The sequence below is a fragment of the Saccopteryx bilineata genome, chromosome 5 (genome assembly GCF_036850765.1).
Source record: "Saccopteryx bilineata isolate mSacBil1 chromosome 5, mSacBil1_pri_phased_curated, whole genome shotgun sequence".
Lineage (NCBI taxonomy): Eukaryota > Metazoa > Chordata > Mammalia > Chiroptera > Emballonuridae > Saccopteryx > Saccopteryx bilineata.
In genome coordinates this window covers 5,460,967-5,469,390 of record NC_089494.1, presented here as the reverse complement: position 1 = coordinate 5,469,390, position 8,424 = coordinate 5,460,967, and the positions used below count along the sequence as shown (strand labels likewise).

Here is an 8,424-nt window from a genome sequence, read left to right as displayed (position 1 = left end):
ACTCCCTGTGGTGATGTGGACATTACAGATATCACAGAGTCCTACGGATGATTACGGAGTCGAGCAATAAGAAACCTGGCAGTTGCAGAATGGGAAAAAGAAGGAGCCTGTCGCTGGGAGAAAGCTCGTCTCGTGCAGTGACGGAGGCAGGTTGCGATGGGTGCGGGAAATACAGTGTTTGGTCGGCCCCAGGTGGAATCGCTCCTGGTACCATTCGGCTGATGGTATCGGACTGCAGAAAACAACAGGAACAAGCAGCAACATCACACAGCAAGAGCCCGGGGGAAGCTTGGACCAGCAGAAAAGGAGCGACAGGAAGTGTCTCATGCAGCCCTCCAAGCCCGAGTCCCCCTCCTTTCTTTGGTTTCCTGCTGGGGAATGCGGGTTTCTACACCAAACCTGATGCTTCCAAAGGCCCGCGCAGAGACCATTTGAGCCAAATGGATTGCACATTTTTATTTGCAAGCCTGGACTTTTACTAAACACTTAATCTACCCATTCAGCAGATATTGGCCGAGGGCGTATAATCCTCTGGGCGGGAAAAAGAGTGCAGACAGCCTTTTTGGATTTAGTCGGAAGGCGGGAGGAAACCTAATAATCATTTAAGAAAGGCTGTAAATACTAGTATGCGAGGTAGACGGGCACCAGGGCTGTGCGACGGGGCCGTGAGGCGCAGTGCCTGGCCGTTAACCCTTTGTCCTAGGCTCAGGAAATGACCACCCGGCACACTATCCCCTTCAAACAAGAACCAGCCCATGATGACGCCAATTGGTCAGTGGCCTGGGAGACAGACAGAAAACTCTGAGACAGCGGCCACGGGGCCCCTGGATGACCCGGTGGAAGTCTGGAGACGGCATGAAGAGAGGCCGGGCCGGCCGCGGAGTCTGGACGGCCGCAGCTGGGCATGGTGTCTGCGGACACAGCCACATCCTGCCCGCCGCTGCCTCTGGCTCTCTCCATGCCCACATTGGTCTCGGGGACTTGGAACACGGCACACAGATAAAGTCTACCGATGCAGGACGTGAACGCCTGGACTTGGGGCTTTTCTCCTGACTCCTGGCATCTGGCCACAGCAATTCATGTGGGGAAAGTGAATATTTTTAGGGTGGCAGGTGGGAAAAAGGATCGATCTTCTTTGGACACGAGAAGAAAGTTCATTCTCAGCATTGCATACAGTCCTGATGGGACGTACCAGGCTGGTGGGGCCTCAGATGGAATTATCAGTATCTTCGACATCGCAGCCGGGAAACCGCTGTGCCCGCTGGAAGGCCAGCTACGCCCACTCGCTCCCCGGACGGCCCCCCAGATTGTCCGCTCCTCGTCACGGCTCCAGGTGGGGGCCACATCTAGGTCTATGATGTACAACACGCCAATGTAGCTGGCACGCCGAGGGGCCGCGCATCCTGGCTGCTGGTCGCGGCGTTTTGCCCTGACGACACTCACCTGGTTTCCAGTCCGTTCACCAGAGTGTACAAGTCGGGGGTGTTGTTAGACAGAGGACTTGTGTTCACACCTTCCTCGAGCATCAGAACCGGGTCTGGGGAGTGAACGACGGTGGAAATGGCTCAAAAATTGTGTCTGTGGGAGGCGATCGGGGAATTCACATCCACGGTGGTCCAGTTTAAACGCCTGAGTCTTTCGTGCAAATGCTAGAGCTAGACAGACTGCATGGATTGAGCGTCTCATTCCTGATCTTTCTGGCTTGTTTACAAGAAACGGAGCAGAAACTTACAGTCTGTAGATACAGAGTAAATCTCATGTTTTTATGGGAAAATAATAGTAGTTAGAGCATTATATAACACATGAGTCACAGGTACCAGATGTCCAGCTTCTCCGCACAGGGAGGGTCATCCTTTTGAAAATCGGAGTAACTAGTAACGGGGAGGCCTTTGGTTTTTTTGGCTACACCCATCAAGGAGTATGAAAGAATCACGTCACGGGAATGTCATCAATGTCTGTGCTCTGAAGCCCTCTCTGCTTGATTGACAGACACGGCTGTCTCTTCCTTATGTTTTCTGGCCCAATCACCCTTCCTTGGAGTCCATGGTGGGAGGGAGGGGTGGGGCTCACACTGCCATGCTGCTGAGCTTAGAACCCTGGGTGAGCATCCACCACCCGCCACATCCTGTCCCGTGGCTGGGCTCCCTGCCCTCTGGATGGTCTCACGCTGCCCCGCCGGGCACTGGCTGCTGCCCCCGATGCTCCCCACCAGCCTCCACACCGCGCCTGTGACCGGCTTGTCTGGGGACTCCCCCCATCATTTTGTCCCTTTGTTTCCATTGTAGAGTGCATGAGGGCATTAGTCAGACCAAGTTTGTGTCTTCCTTTTGCTTGCAGGCTTAAAAGGAACCTTCTCATCCAAAGCAGTGTGATTCAGTTCTTTTAGAAGGGATTGTACTCATGTAAAATTGAGAGACACAGCGTTTTCTAAAACTAGAACTGGCCGTTTGTGATTACAGACTAGACAAGTGTCTTTACAGAGAAAGAAATGGGTTCCGGGAAGATGGGGCTTGAACCCAACAGCTCAACGAGGCTTCTGAACGGGTTACATCACTTTCACCCCCCTGACCATCCCCTACTCCAGGCGCTCAGCAAGAGCCCGGATCTAGGAGTCCAGGGAGGCTGGTCCCGAGTCAACGGAAGGGAAACTGTCCTGACACTTGAGCTGTTCGATGGCCTGCTCAGGAGTCAAGGGGCGTGGTGGCGACAGGGGACGGGGGTCAAGGCTTCCCTGATGCTGTAGGTGGCAGGGGCCGAGGAGGGGTGTCGCTGTACCAGAGGGTCTCCTGGCAAGACACCCAGGCCCTCCCTGGGGAGAGTTGTGGGATCTCTTGGATAGCAAAAGTTAAATTTACAAATCAGGCCACAGGGAGGCAAATGGGCAGCTCCTGAGCAGTCCTGGGGGCCACAGGGATAATGCTAACGACTGAATTAAGAGTGACAGGGACATGTCTTTGTCCTCATCAGTGGAAGTCATCTCCAGGTAGCAATAAATTGATTCCTGAATATCGTGTGTGGCATAAATAAATAAATAAATAAATGGCCCCCAAATGAAATTCTGATCGACTTGGCGGGAGGTAATTTATGAACAAATCTTTCTGCTGTTTGGGATGCGAACGGCGTCTCTGGGAGAGGTCGTCAGTGTCTCCCCTGCGTTTTCTAATTACTAATGCTAATTAACCTGCCTCCTCATTTGCATACCACGATGAAGCGGAAGCTAGAGAAGGCAGGATGCTCTTGAGTATTTTTCTTCCTCCTGGTCATTTGGAACGAGGAGACTTCCACCCAGGATGCATTTCCCAACAGACTGGGTGGCTGGAGCAGGAGTCCACCCTCTGCCTGTGCTCGGGAGGCGGGCAGCTTCCAGCTCTCAGATCTGACGATGAGGGCTGCGTTAGCTATCTTTATACCTACACCCACACCTGTTCCTGCACCTTCATCTGTATCTAATCTATAGCTATATCTCAATGCCATCGATTTACATCTATCACCTATCTATTATCTATCATCTATCTATCTATCATCTATCTATCTATCTATCTATCTATCTATCTATCTATCTATCTATCATCTGTCTATCTATTATCTATCATCTACCTATCATCTATCTATCCAATATTTATCATCTATCTATCATCTATCTATCATCTATCTATCTATCTATCTATCTATCTATACATATTTATCATCTATCTACCTATCTATTATCTATCTATCTATCTATCTATCTACCATCTATCTACTTATCTATCTAGGCCCATGGACAATTTGCAAAGCTTTATAGGCACTCTAATTCTGGGAGGTGGATGGGGAAGTAAAAAGAAATATTACTTTTCCTCCCACCTTCTAAGTTCTTCCAGCTGGGCTAGTAATCACATTAACAGAGACAGATTAACAAGAGAAAATAAAAATGTTAATACGTGCAGAAGGGGAATTCATAGAAGCATGAAAATTCCAAAGACAGTAAGGCAAAATTGGGTGTATCTGACATTCTTGGACAGAGGAAAAGAGGGGGGCAGGGGGCCGGCTATTTCCAAGGAAGGAGGCAATTTACAGGTCGCCGAGGGAGAGCGGAGACACACGTGGCAGGTACGTTTTTGCCAGGTGACCCGACTCAGAAACAATCTCGTCAGCTGGCCCTGCCTGGCAGCCCCCTGTCTATCACATGGATGCCCGTCGGGCTGAGGTGGGTCAGCTAAGGCCTCCTCCCTGGAGTAGGTCTTTTCTTGGCAAGAAAGGGGAGGGTAAAGCATTCTTTGTGAGTGTTTTGTTTCTTATCAAGCAGTTTACATTCAGTATTCCAAAAGGCAAAATGTTGGTCCCCTTTGGAGGCCATATGGCCAAGTGGTTAGGAGCCCAGGCCGCAGAGTGAGACCCCCCAACTCAGCCAGATGAGCAGATCTGATGACTGCTGGTTCAGGACTAACAATGACACTGAAGGGACCAGCATTCTGCCACCCTAAAGCTGCCTTTGGGGATACTGATTTTTATCTATTAAGAAATTGAAGGACTCAGAAGCTTTGTGCCTCCCCCCTTGCCTGGCCAAGAGATTCAGACAGAGACACCTGCTTCGGGAAGGAGGCTTCAGGATGCTGCCTTAGCCTCGTTTGAATGAAGTGTGGTAAACAAGAGTCCGAGTTGGGGACAGGGTGCAGTCAGTTGATCTGTGTCCCACTGCCTGTCCTGCTCCATCAGTCATTGGGCTTTTCCCAACCAGACTGGTGGTGAGGTGAAGGGAGTGGTTCTTTGGCTATTCGGGTGGGTGTTGGGCTGGGCTCCTCCTACAGGCAGGCCTCCTGGCTTGCAACTACCTCTGCTCATATTTCCAGGGGGCCCTAGAAGCAGTGGTTTCTGCATATCCCCTCTCTTGCCCTCCCTGCTGCCTGTGGAGAGTTAGAGTCTGAGAATGAAGTGGGGAGAAAGACTCATGGGGACAGGGCTGGGAGGGAGAACCTGGATGCTTCCTGATCCCCACCCCCACCCCAGGAGAAAGTATCTGCAGAGCTGACGGTGGTCTGTAGGGCTGTTTGGCTTCTGTTTGTTTTTCTGGTTTAAAGGAAAAAAAAGGGCAAGAGGATGTTGTAAAAAAAAAAAAATCAATCACTTATTATTATTATTTTTAATTCAGAAGATAGGTTGTATAGTTCTTAACCCATTTACTTAGTCTATACCACAGCAGAAATGTCACCTTGAAAGTGACCTCTAGCTTTTCCTCTCGGTATCTGATGATCTTTCTGGATTTTCAGAATGGGAACGAGAAGGACGCCTTTACAAATACAGCTACTCTGCCTTGATTACCCTAACCTTGAGGGTTAAGTGTCGCTTCCTCAAAGCACGGAGTGGAAACTTCTGACTGCTGAAGTACAGAGAGAGCCCTTATAATTGTTTTTGTAAATGATATAGAGCCATGGTTGGAGCTGTGAAATGCGGGATTTTTATTAACAAATTAGAGGATAGAGATGTCCCCGCAGCCGGCGCAGCCGGGGCTGGCTGTGTGCCGACGTGCCTGAAAGGATCTGCGTGGGGCCTGGTGACACGTCCCCAGCGAACGTTGCCGCGTTTAATTACACGTTGTTTAGCGCACCCCTCCCGGCACACTCCGCCTTCCTTGCCTCACTCCTTTTCCCACAGGGATAATGACAGTCCTGGCGTTTCTGGAATCCACTTGAGCACAAGTACATGTCGATCACCCCCCCCGAATCACAAATGCAGTCCCTTTATTCTCGGCCGCTCTCCGCTAGTTCGCTACCGCTGTCTAGCCAGCCGTCACCAACCGAGCCGTTCCAAGCAACACACGTTTCTCATCTCGCGGTTTCCAGAGGTCAGGAGTCTGGAAGTGGCTAGTCTGGGCCTTCTGCTCAGGGTCCCGCAAGGCTACACGCAGCTGGGGTGCTGGTCAGGCTGCGTTCTCATCTGGAGGTTTGACTGGGGAAGAATGTGCCCCCAGGACCCCTCCCTGCTGTGGGCAGGACCGATCTGGGGGCTGTAGGACAGGGGTGCTATTGTCCGGTGGACCCTCAGCAGGGGACTGCTCTCAGCAGGGGACTGCTCTGGGCAGCTCCCAGAGGTCTCCCGCAGTCCCCTTCCCCAGGGCCCTCTCTCTCTCTAGTCATTCACAACGGTGGCTGTCTGCTTCTTCCTGCAGCACTCAGGGGTGGGGGTCGCTGAGGGCAGCGATGCCAGGGCAGGGGGCGAGGGACCAGGCGGCCACCTGAGGGTTCTCCCGACCACTGGCCTCTTCTCCGAGATTCCAGCCTGGTGGTGCTCTAGGACCATCTGAGCGGCTTGCAGACTTGCACTGATAAGCAAGGAAGAACGGCGTTTGGATGCCCAACTTAGACTGAGAGAATCTGAGAAACGCCACTGCTTGTTTGCTGAAGTATTTATGCGGTTTTGGAGCAGTAAATATCTGCTAGACTCTCTTCAGTACCGGGGCATCCGCCTCCCAGCTCTTTGGAGCGCTGATACAGGGAGGACAGAAGCGGCTTCCCTGGCCTCCAGCTGGGGCGAGTCTATGCAGCATTTTAGGTCCACCCCCCCACCCCATTCTCCATGGATTAAGTCAAAGCTAGACTTCATCTGAGGCCATAGCCTTGCTCCGCACCTCCCCTTCCCCTCTCCTGCTCCCTCCCTCCCTGACAGGTGTCTCCTAGAGCACCCTCTCAGGCAGTATCTGCACGTACCTGCGGCCCTGTACCGGCGACCCTGACTCGGCGCGGGCTCTGCTGCTACGGAATCCAACCCGAGACGTCTGCCTGTTTCAGACGACATGTCAGGTGTTACAGGGCAAGTCGAGGTCTGTTTTCCGGTTCTGCCACTTCCTAGCCCTGTATACTTATGGATTCACCTCTGTGAGTCTCGATTTTCCTACCTGTAAAATGGACGTGAGAAGGGTAAGAGGACTAAAGTTAAGGTGACCAATCGTCCTCCTTTAGGGAGGACAGTCCTTCTTCTGTAAGTTCAGTCCTCTCTCGAAAAGTGTCCTCCTTCTTGATATTGGAAGACTCATCTGTAAGTGTCCGTACTCGATGGATGCAGAGTCGATCCATTGCCTGTGATGTGACGTATCTGTATCTCAATGAGTACTTTTTTTCTTACAATTATTATTAAAAATTACAAGGCATGTAAGCATAATTACAATATAAAATTTTACAGATTTTTTAATGCATTTATCATATTATAGTGTGTTATTGTTGCAGTGAATAAAATGTTTCTTTTATTTATGATATTGTTTTCTTAAATTTATTTTTGTCCTCCTTTTTATTGTAAAAAAGTTGGTCACCTTACTAGTGAGGGCATTCACATCACACACAGTCAGTGCCTAAGTTATTACGCTATTTTCATGACTTCCAAAAGCAAAGGTGAGTATATAGACACACACTTCAAGAAAACACGTTTATGACCATTTTAAGCTGCACACGTGTGCCTCCCTTCACATCTACCGTAGTTGCACAAGCTCTCCAGGCAGCGGCTTGGTTTGTCCTTTGATACTAACGGTCAGGGGCTCCCATCGGAATGTTCCTTCTTGCAAGCAGGGTCTGGGGACCCAAGGTCTTGTGACAAGACTGGCTGCTTTTCCTGCGCAGCCCAGAGCCAGAGGTCCAGAGTCTGGCTCTCCTTCGGGGACCAGGAGCCATGTCTTTGAATTCTTATCAACGTGCTCTCGTTCAATTTTCAAAGGAATCAGTCCGGGCTTTCTGGGTTTCTTCCAGTTCTGCGGCTCACTCCTCGCCCTGAGTCGTGGATTAAAGCTCCGATCACGGTAGCCTTTTTCATTAGAAGGGGTGCGTGTGTGTGTGTGGAGGGCTGTGGGTGGGCTCACAGGGGAGAGGCATATAAATTCTTACCTAGTAGGTTTAATTTTATCCCTGTTCCATTATGAATGACCTTCTAATCCATGGTAAAGAATTTGAATTTAACTGCAGGCCATGGGGAGTCATTAAAATGTTTTAAACAGAGAAATGCCACGATCAGACTTGCATTGTAGAACCCTCTGGCTGTGCGTGGGGAATGGATCACGGGGGAGAGGGGATGGGGGGGGGGGGAAGGGATTGCTGAGCTGCCGCCGTCACCCAGGAGAACAGGAATGGGACCGCGAGTTCGTGCAGCGATTGTCAGGGAGGGGAGAGAGGAGTGGGAGGGACTCTGGCGGTATCTGCAGAGCAGAACCCATGGGGTCGATGATTGATCGCATGTAAGGGGAGGAGAGGAATCGAGGGCGGGGTTACGCCTTCCGTTTGGCTGCTGGGTTGATGGAAAGTCACGCTTCTATGGGGAGAGAGCGGTGAGGGAGCAGGTTTGGGAGAGAGACTTTGCGTGAAGTTTGGGCTGAGCTGAGGTGAGACAGCACATCCAGGTGGAGATGTCCCCGGGCAGTTTGCTCTAAAGAGGGCGGAGTAACAGCCTCGATGCTGCCGTGAGGGG

At 51.1% G+C, this 8,424-nt stretch overlaps 1 pseudogene; it reads left to right on the top strand.

The window, feature by feature from the left end:
* The first annotated feature begins 712 nt into the window (after positions 1–712).
* LOC136306382 (superkiller complex protein 8 pseudogene) lies at positions 713–1,625 on the top strand (annotated as a pseudogene).
* Positions 1,626–8,424: the final 6,799 nt, after the last annotated feature.